Source organism: Rhinichthys klamathensis, unplaced genomic scaffold (assembly GCF_029890125.1).
Source record: "Rhinichthys klamathensis goyatoka isolate OS25496 unplaced genomic scaffold, OSU_Roscu_1.1 h1tg000618l_1, whole genome shotgun sequence".
Classification (NCBI taxonomy): Eukaryota; Metazoa; Chordata; class Actinopteri; order Cypriniformes; family Leuciscidae; genus Rhinichthys; species Rhinichthys klamathensis.
In genome coordinates this window covers 62,474-79,201 of record NW_026607070.1, presented here as the reverse complement: position 1 = coordinate 79,201, position 16,728 = coordinate 62,474, and positions in this window count along the sequence as shown.

The following is a 16,728-nucleotide window of genomic DNA, read 5'->3' as shown; positions in this document are numbered from 1 at the left end:
TACACCTCTACACATCTACACATCTACACATCTACACATCTACACTTCTACACCTCTACACCTCTACACCTCTACACATCTACACATCTACACTTCTACACATCAACACTTCTACACCTCTACACTTCTACACATCTACACTTCTACACATCTACACATCTTCACTTCTACACATCTACACTTCTACACTTCTACACATCTACACATCTACACTTCTACACATCTACACTTCTACACCTCTACACATCTACACCTCTACACTTCTACACCTCTACACCTCTACACATCTACACCTCTACACATCTACACTTCTACACCTCTACACCTCTACACCTCTACACATCTACACATCTACACCTCTACACCTCTACACTTCTACACATCTACACTTCTACACTTCTACACATCTACACATCTACACTTCTACACATCTACACCTCTACACTTCTACACATCTACACATCTACACTTCTACACCTCTCCACTTCTACACCTCTACACATCTACACTTCTACACCTCTACACCTCTACACCTCTACACATCTACACCTCTACACTTCTACACCTCTACACCTCTACACTTCTACACATCTACACTTCTACACCTCTACACTTCTACACCTCTACACTTCTACACCTCTACACCTCTACACTTCTACACTTCTACACCTCTACACCTCTACACTTCTACACCTCTACACTTCTACACCTCTACACTTCTACACCTCTACACCTCTACACCTCTACACCTCTACACTTCTACACTTCTACACTTCTACACTTCTACACATCTACACCTCTACACCTCTACACTTCTACACTTCTACACTTCTACACATCTACACTTCTACACTTCTACACCTCTACACTTCTACACCTCTACACCTCTACACTTCTACACTTCTACACATCTACACTTCTACACTTCTACACATCTACACATCTACACATACACCTCTACACATCTACACTTCTACACATCTACACCTCTACACATCTACACCTCTACACCTCTACACCTCTACACATCTACACTTCTACACTTCTACACATCTACACTTCTACACCTCTACACTTCTACACTTCTACACATCTACACATCTACACTTCTACACCTCTACACCTCTACACATCTACACTTCTACACTTCTACACTTCTACACCTCTACACATCTACACTTCTACACTTCTACACCTCTACACCTCTACACTTCTACACCTCTACACCTCTACACATCTACACATCTACACTTCTACACCTCTACACCTCTACACATCTACACTTCTACACTTCTACACTTCTACACTTCTACACATCTACACATCTACACTTCTACACTTCTACACTTCTACACCTCTACACCTCTACACTTCTACACCTCTACACTTCTACACATCTACACATCTACACTTCTACACCTCTACACATCTACCTCTACACATCTACACTTCTACACCTCTACACTTCTACACCTCTACACGTCTACACCTCTACACCTCTACACGTCTACACTTCTCCACCTCTACACTTCTACACCTCTACACGTCTACACCTCTACACCTCTACACGTCTACACTTCTACACCTCTACACTTCTACACCTCTACACCTCTATACCTCTACACATCTACACTTCTACACCTCTACACTTCTACACCTCTACACCTCTACACTTCTACACATCTACACATCTACACCTCTACACATCTACACTTCTACACTTCTACACATCTACACTTCTACACCTCTACTACACTTCTACACATCTACACATACACCTCTACACATCTACACTTCTACACTTCTACACCTCTACACTTCTACACCTCTACACGTCTACACTTCTACACCTCTACACTTCTACACCTCTACACATCTACCTCTACACCTCTACACGTCTACACTTCTACACCTCTACACCTCTACACTTCTACACCTCTACACCTCTATACTTCTACACTTCTACACCTCTACACTTCTACACGTCTACACATCTACACCTCTACACTTCTACACCTCTACACTTCTACACCTCTACACCTCTACACTTCTACACCTCTACACCTCTACACCTCTACACCTCTACACTTCTACACTTCTACACATCTACACCTCTACACATCTAGACTTCTACACATCACTTCTACACATCTACACTTCTACACATCTACACCTCTACACTTCTACACATCACTTCTACACATCTACACTTCAACACATCTACATTTCTACACATAACTTATACACATCTACACTTCACATCTACACTTCTACACATCTACACTTCTACATCTACACCTCTACACTTCTACACCTCTACACCTCTACACTTCTACACATCTACACTTCTACACCTCTACACTTCTACACCTCTACACTTCTACACCTCTACACCTCTACACTTCTACACCTCTACACCTCTACACTTCTACACCTCTACACTTCTACACCTCTACACTTCTACACCTCTACACCTCTACACCTCTACACTTCTACACTTCTACACCTCTACACTTCTACACTTCTACACTTCTACACATCTACACCTCTACACCTCTACACTTCTACACTTCTACACTTCTACACATCTACACTTCTACACCTCTACACTTCTACACCTCTACACCTCTACACTTCTACACTTCTACACATCTACACTTCTACACTTCTACACATCTACACATCTACACATACACCTCTACACATCTACACTTCTACACATCTACACATCTACACATACACCTCTACACATCTACACTTCTACACCTCTACACCTCTACACATCTACACCTCTACACCTCTACACATCTACACTTCTACACTTCTACACATCTACACATCTACACTTCTACACCTCTACACTTCTACAGTTCTACACTTCTACACATCTACACATCTACACTTCTACACCTCTACACATCTACACATCTACACTTCTACACTTCTACACATCTACACTTCTACACCTCTACACATCTACACTTCTACACTTCTACACTTCTACACCTCTACACCTCTACACTTCTACACCTCTACACATCTACACATCTACACTTCTACACCTCTACACATCTACACTTCTACACTTCTACACTTCTACACATCTACACATCTACACTTCTACACTTCTACACTTCTACACCTCTACACCTCTACACTTCTACACCTCTACACTTCTACACATCTACACATCTACACTTCTACACCTCTACACATCTACCTCTACACATCTACACTTCTACACCTCTACACTTCTACACCTCTACACGTCTACACCTCTACACCTCTACACGTCTACACTTCTCCACCTCTACACTTCTACACCTCTACACGTCTACACCTCTACACCTCTGCACGTCTACACTTCTACACCTCTACACTTCTACACCTCTACACCTCTATACCTCTACACATCTACACTTCTACACCTCTACACTTCTACACCTCTACACCTCTACACCTCTACACTTCTACACCTCTACACATCTACACCTCTACACCTCTACACCTCTACACCTCTACACCTCTATACCTCTACACTTCTACACCTCTACACTTCTACACCTCTACACCTCTACACCTCTACACCTCTACACTTCTACACCTCTACACATCTACACTTCTACACTTCTACACTTCTACACCTCTACACCTCTACACCTCTACACTTCTACACCTCTACACATCTACACTTCTACACTTCTACACATCTACACATCTACACCTCTACACATCTACACTTCTACACTTCTACACATCTACACTTCTACACCTCTACTACACTTCTACACATCTACACATACACCTCTACACATCTACACTTCTACACTTCTACACCTCTACACTTCTACACCTCTACACGTCTACACTTCTACACCTCTACACTTCTACACCTCTACACATCTACCTCTACACCTCTACACCTCTACACTTCTACACCTCTACACTTCTACACGTCTACACTTCTACACCTCTACACCTCTACACTTCTACACCTCTACACCTCTATACTTCTACACTTCTACACCTCTACACTTCTACACCTCTACACTTCTACACCTCTATACTTCTACACCTCTACACCTCTACACCTCTACACCTCTACACTTCTACACCTCTACACTTCTACACGTCTACACTTCTACACCTCTACACCTCTACACTTCTACACCTCTACACCTCTATACTTCTACACTTCTACACCTCTACACTTCTACACGTCTACACGTCTACACATCTACACCTCTACACTTCTACACCTCTACACTTCTACACCTCTACACCTCTACACCTCTACACCTCTACACTTCTACACCTCTACACTTCTACACCTCTATACTTCTACACCTCTACACCTCTACACCTCTACACCTCTACACTTCTACACCTCTACACTTCTACACGTCTACACTTCTACACCTCTACACCTCTACACTTCTACACTTCTACACCTCTACACTTCTACACCTCTACACATCTACACTTCTACACCTCTACACCTCTACACCTCTACACCTCTACACCTCTACACTTCTACACCTCTACACTTCTACACCTCTATACTTCTACACCTCTACACCTCTACACCTCTACACCTCTACACTTCTACACCTCTACACTTCTACACGTCTACACTTCTACACCTCTACACCTCTACACTTCTACACTTCTACACCTCTACACTTCTACACCTCTACACCTCTACACATCTACACTTCTACACTTCTACACCTCTACACCTCTATACTTCTACACTTCTACACCTCTACACTTCTACACGTCTACACGTCTACACATCTACACCTCTACACTTCTACACCTCTACACTTCTACACCTCTACACCTCTACACTTCTACACCTCTACACCTCTACACCTCTACACCTCTACACTTCTACACTTCTACACATCTACACCTCTACACATCTAGACTTCTACACATCACTTCTACACATCTACACTTCTACACATCTACACCTCTACACTTCTACACATCACTTCTACACATCTACACTTCAACACATCTACATTTCTACACATAACTTATACACATCTACACTTCACATCTACACTTCTAGACTTCTACACATCTACACTTCTACATCTACACTTCTACATCTACACTTCTACACATCTAGACTTCTACACATCTAGACTTCTACACATCTACACATCTACACATCTACACATCTAGACTTCTACACATCACTTCTACACATCTACACTTCTACACATCTACACCTCTACACTTCTACACATCACTTCTACACATCTACACTTCAACACATCTACATTTCTACACATAACTTCTACACATCTACACTTCACATCTACACTTCTACACATCTACACTTCTACATCTACACTTCTACACATCTAGACTTCTACACATCTAGACTTCTACACATCTACACTTCTACACTTCTACAGATCACTTCTACACATCTTCACTTCTACACATCTTCACTTCTACACATCACTTTTACACATCTACACTTCTACACATCTACACTTCACAGATCCTCTCTTCCTGAGAACGAGAGTCATGATCGGGGGTCATTAGCCCAAACACACTCAACATTCATCTCTCATCAGACTCCAGCCAATCACAGCCGGCGCGTCCTTAGAGCCTGACAGGAAGTGACATCGTCTCGGGCTCGTTTGTCCGAGTGCATATTGATGAAGAAAAGGTCAGCTATCTGTTGCTTCATGAACATCTGTGTGATTGGCAGTGAAGGAGAGGGACTCTGCGGTGCGGTTTACAGTCATGAATTATTACAGGTATTACATAAATATACAGTCTAAATCATCTATACTAATACATATCTGCCGATGGGGTCAGAACATAATCTCGTTTCCCTTTGGATTAAGATTATTTGTCGGGATTTAATTTGAAACCATTTTCTCTCAGATATGTCTACAAAGAAACGGTAATCTAAAAAGTTCTACTTTTTCTAAAAAGTAGAAATATTGAAATAGTACTTTACAGTAAAACAGTCCAATGATGTTTATTTTATGTAGACAGGAAATTGATAGTTTTTCCCCTTTGGATTAAGATTATTTTTCTGCCTCCATTGGCAGATTAGTTCTTGTTTTAAGTCAAGTCAAGACATCTTCATTCATACAGCGCTTTAACAGTATAGATTTTCACAGCTTTACAGTGATAACAGGAGATTACAGTAACAGAGAGTGTTTAGGCTTTACAGTAACAGAGAGTGTTTAGAGGTGCTTTGTAAGTAATCAGCAATATTTTAAAATGTATACGATGTTTAATAGGGAGCCAATGCAGTGTTGACAGAACCGGGCTAATATGGTCATACTTCCTGGTTCTGGTAAGAACTCGAGCTGCGGCGTTTTGGACCAGCTGTAGTTTGTTTATTAAGCGTGCAGGGCAACCACCCAGTAGAGCATTACAATAATCTAGCCTTGAGGTCATGAACGCATTAACTAATTGTTCCGCATTTGTCATAGAGAATATGGCGTAAATGATGTTTTATTAACATTGTTCGGAAGGAGCACGTTCAGTTAACACGAGTGGAGTCCACTCAGCAATCAATGATAAGAGGTGTATACTGTATATAGATTCAGCAATCTCACTCCATTAATAGTTTAGCAGCATCCCTCCAGCGCCCCTTCTCCACACTTCCAGTCCCAAACACTTACATAGGGGGGAGTACTCTGGGTTCGGGCCAAACTCCCCCCGGACAGCACGCCACACACTCATTAAACCTTATCCACTCTAATTATATGTAAGTGTGAACTCGTGAATTTAGATATATTTTTAAGATGGAAGAATGCGGTTTTACAGATGCTAGACACGTGACTTTCAAATGAAGTTTTGAGTGTGGAAGTTTTTTGTCCAATAATTAGAATCTCTGTTTTTTTCAGAATTTAGTAGTAGGAAATTACTAGTCATCCAGTTTTTTATATCAGCTATGCATTCTGTTAATTTTGTGAATTGGTAAGTTTCGTCGGGGTGCGAAGAAATATACAGCTGAGTATCATCAGCATAACAGTGAAAACTAATGCCATGCTTCCTAATGATATCTCCCAAGGGTGTACTGTGTGTGTGTGTGTGTGTGTGTGTGTGTGAGGGTAGCATGTACAGAGTGTGTGTGTGTGTGTGTGTGTGTGTGTGTGTGTGTGTGAGGGTAGCATGTACAGAGAGAGTGTGTGTGTGTGTGTGTGTGTGTGTGTGTGTGTGTGTGTGTGTGTGTGTGTGTGAGGGTAGCATGTACAGAGTGAACAGCAGCGGTCCTAGTACTGAGCCTTGTGGTACGCCATACTGAACTTGTGATCGATAAGACATCTCTTCATTTACTGCTACAAACTGATAACGGTCAGATAAGTGTGATTTAAACCATGCTAGTGCAACTCCACTAATGCCAACATAGTTTTCGAGTCTATTTAAAGGGATACTCTACTGGTTTTTCATATTAAACTATGTTATTCCCTTAACTAAGACGAGTTGATGCATACCTCTCTCGTCTCAGTGCGTGCTCTACATCGCTGTCTTGCGGCGAAACTTTGTTAGATCTTATCTCAGCCCTGTTCATTCAATACCAGCCCAGCAGAGAAGCGACCAAACACCTCCACGGTTCCCTTTTTAAATACAGTTACACGAGTAGTGTAACTCGACCTAGGACGGTGACACAAAATAAAACGAAGGACTTTTCACGAGTGATGATATTACTGTGCCGAGTCGAAGTGCTCCCAAGCACTTGCTATGGTATTCTGCCATACAATATAGTCATCCATTTTACACGCTTAGAAAAGCGCAACGTTTTATTTTGTGTCACCGTCCTAGGTCGAGTTACACTACTCGTGTAACTGTATTTAAAAAGGGAACCGTGGAGGTGTTTGGTCGCTTCTCTGCTGGGCTGGTATTGAATGAACAGGGCTGAGATAAGATCTAACAAAGTTTCGCCGCAAGACAGCGATGTAGAGCACGCACTGAGACGAGAGAGGTATGCATCAACTCGTCTTAGTTAAGGGAATAACAGTTTAATATGAAAAACCAGTAAAGAATCCCTTTAAAAGAATGTTGTGGTCAATAGTATCAAATGCAGCACTAAGATCCCCTTAAGCAGAAACTCACTTCATTTTTCCATATTAATATCTTGAGTCACGCTTCTTCTCCAGTAAATGTGTCTTGATGTCAGGATGTGTGGAGATGTGTGCTGGAACCCGGGACAGGAACACGGAGGACTCATTTATCCAGGAACACGGAGGAGGAGCGCTGTTGTGCTTCAGAGTCCAGGCCTCTAATGGACGTTATATTGCACACTAGGATATTATTGTGACACATGTCATAACTGATTTGTGTTTGCACTCCTGAGATGTTGACTAGGTGTTTCTCCTCTCTCTGAAATGGGTCACGCAGAGATGTCCTCCTCCTCCTCCTCCTCCTCCTCCTCCTCCTCCTCCTCCTCCTCCTCCTCGTCATCGCTCTTCTTCTCCTCTTCCTCATCCTCTTAGTATCTGATGAACACAAGAGACTAGAGGACAACAGGGCCTTGTGTTCCTCACACACCAGTGTGTTCACAGGCCACATCACACACACATACAACACTGGACACAACTACACACATCACACACACATACAACACTGGACACAACTACACACATCACACACACATACAACACTGGATACAACTACACACATCACACACACATACAACACTGGACACAACTACACACATCACACACACATACAACACTGGACACAACTACACACATCACACACACACACAACACTGGACACAACTACACACATCACACACACATACAACACTGGACACAACTACACACATCACACACACACACAACACTGGACACAACTACACACATCACACACACATACAACACTGGACACAACTACACACATCACACACACATACAACACTGGACACAACTACACACATCACACACACATACAACACTGGACACAACTACACACATCACACACACACACAACACTGGACACAACTACACACATCACACACACATACAACACTGGACACAACTACACACATCACACACACATACAACACTGGACACAACTACACACATCACACACACATACAACACTGGACACAACTACACACATCACACACACACACAACACTGGACACAACTACACACATCACACACACATACAACACTGGACACAACTACACACATCACACACACATACAACACTGGACACAACTACACACATCACACACACATACAACACTGGACACAACTACACACATCACACACACACACAACACTGGACACAACTACACACATCACACACACATACAACACTGGACACAACTACACACATCACACACACACACAACACTGGACACAACTACACACATCACACACACATACAACACTGGACACAACTACACACATCACACACACACACACAACACTGGACACAACTACACACATCACACACACACACCACACTGGACACAACTACACACATCACACACACATACAACACTGGACACAACTACACACATCACACACACATACAACACTGGACACAACCACACACATCACACACACATCACACACACACACAACACTGGACACAACTACACACATCAAGTCAAGTCAAGTCAAGTCACATTTATTTATATAGCGCTTTTCACAATACAGATTGCATCAAAGCAGCTTCACAGTGATAACATGAAAGTAGTACAACACAGTTCAATAATATTGTTGAATATTAAATATCCCCAACTAAGCAAGCCAAAAGCAAGGCGACAGTGGCAAGGAACCAAAACTCCATCAGATTGGATGGAGAAAAAAACCTTGGGAGAACCCAGGCTAGTCAGGGGCCAGTTCTCCTCTGGCTAACAATCATAGGGTTTTACATCACACACACATACAACACTGGACACAACTACACACATCACACACACATACAACACTGGACACAACTACACACATCACACACACATACAACACTGGACACAACCACACACACACAACACTGGACACAACTACACACATCACACACACACACACAACACTGGACACAACTACACACATCACACACACACACACAACACTGGACACAACTACACACATCACACACACATACAACACTGGACACAACCACACACATCACACACACACACAACACTGGACACAACTACACACATCACACACACATACAACACTGGACACAACTACACACATCACACACACATACAACACTGGACACAACTACACACATCACACACACACACAACACTGGACACAACTACACACATCACACACACACACACAACACTGGACACAACTACACACATCACACACACATACAACACTGGACACAACCACACACATCACACACACATACAACACTGGACACAACTACACACATCACACACACATACAACACTGGACACAACCACACACATCACACACACAACACTGGACACAACTAAACACATCACACACACATACAACACTGGACACAACCACACACATCACACACACATACAACACTGGACACAACTACACACATCACACACACATACAACACTGGACACAACTACACACATCACACACACTCAACACTGGACACAACTACACACATCACACACACACACAACACTGGACACAACTACACACATCACACACACGTACAACACTGGACACAACTACACACATCACACACACATACAACACTGGACACAACTACACACATCACACACACATACAACACTGGACACAACTACACACATCACACACACTCAACACTGGACACAACTACACACATCACACACACACACAACACTGGACACAACTACACACATCACACACACGTACAACACTGGACACAACTACACACATCACACACACATACAACACTGGACACAACTACACACATCACACACACATACAACACTGGACACAACTACACACATCACACACACATACAACACTGGACACAACTACATACATCACACACACGTACAACACTGGACACAACTACACACATCACACACACACACAACACTGGACACAACTACACACATCACACACACATACAACACTGGACACAACTACACACACACACACACAACACTGGACACAACTACACACATCACACACACACACAACACTGGACACAACTACACACATCACACACACTCAACACTGGACACAACTACACACATCACACACACATACAACACTGGACACAACTACATACATCACACACACGTACAACACTGGACACAACTACACACATCACACACACACACAACACTGGACACAACCACACACATCACACACACATACAACACTGGACACAACTACACACATCACACACACACACAACACTGGACACAACTACACACATCACACACACGTACAACACTGGACACAACTACATACATCACACACACGTACAACACTGGACACAACTACACACATCACACACACACACAACACTGGACACAACTACACACATCACACACACATACAACACTGGACACAACTACACACATCACACACACACACACACAACACTGGACACAACTACACACATCACACACACACACAACACTGGACACAACTACACACATCACACACACTCAACACTGGACACAACTACACACATCACACACACATACAACACTGGACACAACTACATACATCACACACACGTACAACACTGGACACAACTACACACATCACACACACACACAACACTGGACACAACCACACACACACACACATACAACACTGGACACAACTACACACATCACACACACATACAACACTGGACACAACTACACACATCACACACACACACAACACAGGACACAACTACATACACACACACATACAACACTGGACACAACTACACACATCACACACACATACAACACTGGACACAACTACACACATCACACACACACACAACACTGGACACAACTACACACATCACACACACATACAACACTGGACACAACTACACACATCACACACACACACACACAACACTGGACACAACTACACACATCACACACACACACAACACTGGACACAACTACACACATCACACACACTCAACACTGGACACAACTACACACATCACACACACATACAACACTGGACACAACTACATACATCACACACACACACAACACAGGACACAACTACATACATCACACACACATACAACACTGGACACAACTACACACATCACACACACACACAACACTGGACACAACTACACACATCACACACACATACAACACTGGACACAACTACACACATCACACACACACACACACAACACTGGACACAACTACACACATCACACACACACACAACACTGGACACAACTACACACATCACACACACTCAACACTGGACACAACTACACACATCACACACACATACAACACTGGACACAACTACATACATCACACACACACACAACACAGGACACAACTACATACATCACACACACGTACAACACTGGACACAACTACACACATCACACACACACACAACACTGGACACAACTACACACATCACACACACATACAACACTGGACACAACTACACACATCACACACACACACACACACACACAACACTGGACACAACTACACACATCACACACACACACAACACTGGACACAACTACACACATCACACACACTCAACACTGGACACAACTACACACATCACACACACATACAACACTGGACACAACTACATACATCACACACACGTACAACACTGGACACAACTACACACATCACACACACACACAACACTGGACACAACCACACACACACACACATACAACACTGGACACAACTACACACATCACACACACATACAACACTGGACACAACTACACACATCACACACACACACAACACAGGACACAACTACATACACACACACATACAACACTGGACACAACTACACACATCACACACACATACAACACTGGACACAACTACACACATCACACACACACACAACACTGGACACAACTACACACATCACACACACATACAACACTGGACACAACTACACACATCACACACACACACACACAACACTGGACACAACTACACACATCACACACACACACAACACTGGACACAACTACACACATCACACACACTCAACACTGGACACAACTACACACATCACACACACATACAACACTGGACACAACTACATACATCACACACACACACAACACAGGACACAACTACATACATCACACACACATACAACACTGGACACAACTACATACATCACACACACACACAACACAGGACACAACTACATACATCACACACACACACAACACTGGACACAACCACACACACACAACACTGGACACAACTACACACATCACACACACTCAACACTGGACACAACTACACACATCACACACACATACAACACTGGACACAACTACATACATCACACACACACACAACACAGGACACAACTACATACATCACACACACATACAACACTGGACACAACTACATACATCACACACACACTCAACACTGGACACAACTACACACATCACACACACATACAACACTGGACACAACTACACACATCACACACACTCAACACTGGACACAACTACACACATCACACACACACACAACACTGGACACAACTACACACATCACACACACACACACAACACTGGACACAACTACATACATCACACACACACACAACACAGGACACAACTACATACATCACACACACACACAACACTGGACACAACCACACACACACAACACTGGACACCAGCGTTGCATGTCCTGAATCCAGTGCGAGTGGATTGCCTTCAATAGCGCGATCAGTTTGTTAGTTATTTGGACGTTGCAATGTTTTTATTATCCAACAGCGGGAAAACCTGACGCTTTATTCTTTCCCAGTTTGTGTAAATCTTTCGGTTCAGAGTATTTATTTTTCCCACATTAATTCCACACATGTCCAGTATAATTATGTGGTTTTGTTTTATTAATACATTGTGTACTTTTTTCTTGATTTGCCCTGAAAGAGTGGAAGTGAACTGTGACAACATGCCCCATAGGTTCATCATAACAGACCATATGACGGATTCAGTCTGATCTAATCAATGAAATATACAAGACAAATAACATATTTTCTCAATAAAATACAAATATTAGCTTTTTCATATAAAATAATGGTATTTTTTAATAATTAAAAATAAAATCATTTTTGCGTTTGACAACAAAACACAGATATACTGCATAGATCAAAAGATTAAAACAATATCAGATTTGTCTCATTTAAAATGAAAACCAAAAAAATAGAGATGAAAAATTAACATAAGTACTTTTGCTATAGTTAAATAAATGTTCAGTGATATCATCCAAAGATTTCGGCGTATTTTTTCCTCTAAATAGTGTTGATACGGCAACCAGTAATACTTTAGTCTGGTCACGCTGGTGTGTGTGGAAGTGTTTACAACAAGTGTGTGACAACTAGCCCCGCGTTAGTGTGTGTCCCGCTCTCCGCGATACACCATTGACTTATTACTAGGCCTACATCCAAAACAACCCAAAAACTAAAAACATGACAGAGTGTACAAACTGAGTAATTAATCAAAAAATGTTATATTCTTATTGACAATGTTCTCCAGACTGGCGCTATAATCCTCAGTCTCATCCGGGCATTGAAGAGCACTTTCTCTGTTCATAATGTTGTGTGTGAAAACACTCGCACTATTTACACGGTGACCGAGTCAATCCCGTAGTCTCTATTATATCCAAACACAGGCACTTTCATATCGCAGATCGCAGATGAATGATGTCGTGTGGGAGAAACGAAGCTTTCCGAAGCTTTGAATCAACTGAACCGATTGCGTCGCAAAATGATTCACTGTTTCGACTCGCTCGAATCTCCACAGTCTGGCGACCCCTGCTGGCCAGACGCTGAACGTGCGACGAAAACAAACCAATTGTACATGTTTTATTGAAAGATCAAATCATCTAATATAGCCTAATTAAATAGTGTACAGTATAATACGTGCTATTTTATAAAATTGTAAGGCTTTTTATGGAGAGTTTGGCCGATAGTAGACTATTAACTAAAACGCTTTCTTTTTACTATACAAATGTGTAATTAAAAATGTCTACCTTTTAAAACCCATATGGATCATGTGTTCACGGAGACCACCATCGCCCCCTGCCGGCGAGCCGGGGAACAGCGATGACGTAGTCAAGCCTCGTTCACTGAACCACGTGACTCTGGCAGGAGGTGAAACGCGTAATCACAAACAATTCGCAAAGGCTTTAAAGTTTCACACTAGAATGATCCATTCACACTGAAGAATTGGAACTGAAATACTCCGCTGAACGAGAAGCACATTCACACACACACACACACACACACACAACTTGTTCTGCCGTTCAACGCAGTATTTCTCTCAGCTGAACTGCTGTCCCGCGTTAAGCAGTTGTTTTATTGTTTTATAATGACATCATCGCCACACTCACCTCAGACTCAGTCCATCTGTGATTAGGGTTTAAACTAAACTCTCCTTCACTGCGATTATCATTCCTAAATCTACGGAAACCCTAAGAGGCCATGCTTGAGTATTTTTGTCTATATCTCGACAGAAAGTTTTTTTTTCTTTTTCTGGAGATGAGAAAAATGTTTCCTTTCGTTCTTTTCAGAGAAGCATAAAACATCGGTGTGAATATAATGCCGCTGTTCCACACTTGACCGCGTGGTGGCGCTGTTTACCCGCGCAGGGAGTAGTGACACGAGCACTGTTTGTGTTCGCATACGGGCTGTTTTTGGTTAGCATCTGGGATTATTATTATTTTATTATTCTTCTAACATTCTTGGAATGTTTTTGTTTGTTTAGGTTTTACCCGTGAGTTGCGTCAGTCACGTGGTGACGTAAGAAAACACTGTTATTTTCCATCAGAAAACAACAGATTCACTGCAGCTTTGAAAGTTAAAGCAAGTGTTTATTGGTTTAATTGGAAGAGATGAAAATATGACAGTGTTTATTGATATGAAGTGTGATCTTTATGAATATGCATTCAGCCACACATATCCAGAACATATTCTGCACTTTTCTATAGTAAAATATAAAGCAGTTTCATCCATAATCCTGATTAACAATGATCTTTTTGTTGAATTTATGAGGTGAAAATAAAAGCTACTTTTAGAATGTGTTGTTTTTATGTGAAGAAATGTCCAACAAAGCAACGGTTAATGAGACTGTGCTGACGGAATATGACAATACTAGAGTATGAAAGATATTTATATCACAATCTCTCAGTTTTTAGTGCACAATCATATACAATCATGGCATGATTTATGAAACGCCTTCAGCAAAACTACTGAAGAGCTGATGTGTGTTATTTGAGCCAGCGTATGAATATTGAATATCTATAGTTCTGTTCCAATAAAAACACCTTTTTGTAGAAGTTCAACATCATCTCTATAACGGGCCTAAATATGAAACAGAATTACCCACATTTCACACTCAATTATGAGCCGTTTACCATCTCTCACAGACTGATGCAGTGTCATGTGTTTCCACTGTAATTATATGATTAATAATAAGACATGTTTTTACATTAACTCATCAACTAATTCAAGCCTATAATTTAAGTTGAAATAACCAATTTGATAATACTTTGAATAATGAAGTTTTCTGTCAAATAAAACA